Source organism: Patella vulgata, chromosome 6 (genome assembly GCF_932274485.2).
Source record: "Patella vulgata chromosome 6, xgPatVulg1.2, whole genome shotgun sequence".
Lineage (NCBI taxonomy): Eukaryota > Metazoa > Mollusca > Gastropoda > Patellidae > Patella > Patella vulgata.
In genome coordinates this window covers 31,566,865-31,569,232 of record NC_065884.2, presented here as the reverse complement: position 1 = coordinate 31,569,232, position 2,368 = coordinate 31,566,865, and positions in this window count along the sequence as shown.

Sequence of the window (2,368 nt, the reverse complement as noted above, 5' to 3'; positions counted from 1 at the left end):
TTTTTTTTTTTACAAAATTCTCTATAACCATGGGTCAAATATATCAACAATTATGCCACAATATAATATGCCAAATTATTACTACCTGTGATTACTCCACGCCAAGGTGTATCAGTTTCTGCCACATGTTTGGTTTACATCAAATGCAGAAATTTAGGAAAACCTCCATAAGTGTATTTACAATACTTAAAGATACAGTCCCACAAAAATATTTGTTGTTATTTCCTATAGAAGTAAGGCAATTTTGGTATATGGAAGACAGAGGCACTCAATCAACTAGAAAAATATTGGATGCCCTGAAAAACACCCCATGGGGCTTTCACATGGCAAAAATGTAACCTTGTTGAGTGTCCTTAACAGATAGCCTGTCTCCTGGAGTGTTGTAAGGAGCGCTTAATATGTATTGATCTAATGGTTTACAGTTGTGAGAATATTAAACGTCCAGTACTCTACGATTAAACGACAGAAAAGGAAGTTGGCAGAAGATAATCCAAGAATTTATTTAGGCTTCGATATTTATGGTAAATGGACAGCAACTAAATAATGTCCAGTATAAGCCGAAATGCCCCCCCCCCACCACCACCCAATTAAGTCACGTGACCAACAAGATTGGTTAAAATAGATTGGGGTACTTTCCTTCTGATTAAAATGTTTAGAGAGGGATTGAAGAAAACTTTTGATAGATAAATTAACTGAACATCTTAGTGAGAAAATAAGACCTTTCCAATGGATGGTGTGTGAATCCCCAAAATGGTCCCAGATTCACCGATATATGGGATGGGCAAAGAAATTGAAGAACATAGTATAGGGTTTCTGTCAGGACTGTTCTGGCGTAAATAATAAATAATACCATAAGGTTAAGTAGAGCTCCATATAATCCTAAGCCATTGACCTACCTTAGCCTACAAAAACATATCCAAGGGGCACACTGCACCTGAATAGCTTGATCAGCTACCGAAGTCGCTTCTTGTAAGAGGTAACATTTTCTGAGAGAAGTTTTATTATGTTGAAAAAAAATATACAAGCAAAATTGAAATTGGTAACTGATGTGGTAGGCACACCAGACTAACAATGATTTTTATATAACTTCAGTTAGGCGCCCTGCAAATATTGCACACCATAATACAACTTAAAGGTGTTATATATATCACATTTAGAGAGCAAATTATGTATCTCAGAAGGTAGGTAGGTTGGAACCTTGTCTTTGTTAAGAACATTAAAGATGGGTTGTCAGGCAACGAAAAATACAGCAGCTAAGTCATCAAGCAGCCAAGAATTAAGGGTTGTCACATATTTTTTCTTTTGCCAGTAATGAAAACATTTACAAGACACTAAAATCTGATAATGAGTAACAACTCATCAAGTAATTATCAGAAATAATTAGAATTTGTTTGGCTTCTAATAGTTCTGTCCTACACAAACATTTACTATACAAAACATTTTATATCAAGGGCCATAACTCTGGAAGCAATCAGAGCGTTAACAAGATTCTTCAAAGTGATCAAGGGCCATAATTCTGGCAATGATTATTGAAAATCATTGAAAATCAATAGGCTTCGTCATCTCATGATCTGAAACATTGTGTATGAATCTAAAGTCATTCGGATTTTAACTTTATTGTCTAGAGCGCCAACAAAATTTCTCAAAGTGATCAAGGGCCATAATTCTGGCATTAATTATCGGAAATTGTTGAAGATCAAAAGGCTTCTTCGTCTCATGACCCGAAACACTGTATATGAATTCAAAGTCATTCAGATTTTAACTTGAGCCTCTATAGCATCCACAAGAATTTTCAAAATGATCAAGGGCCATACCTGGCAGTAATTATCGGAAATTGTTGAAAAGCAATAGGTTTCTTCATCTCATGACCATTAACACTGTGTATAAATTTGAAGTCAATCGGGTATTAACATCAGCCTCTAGAGCGTCCACAATATTTTTCAAAGTGATCAAGGGCCACAATTCTGACAGTAATTATCGTGACCTTAAACACTGTGTATAAATTTAAAATCAATAGGATATTAAGTTTGGCCACCAGTGCGTCCGCAAGCAATTGTGGACGGGCGATGGCAATATACGACCACGCTTTTAAATGTGTGTGGGCGTATAAAAATTGTAAGAGTTATCTCCCTCCAATTTAAACATTAAATCTTTTGAAGAAACTAACATCAGAATCTGTTCAACCCCCAGGTTTGCTGTATAGAACATACAGTGAATATACGAATTGAACAAAAAAAGTTGCTAGATTCTGTAATTTCTCCCGAGTGAGTTTAAAATTCTACATTCCTCAATACGATTTGATTTTATTTGCATGATTTCTTATGATTATTGGAGCATTTATAAAACTCCACAGCTTATAGACAACAAA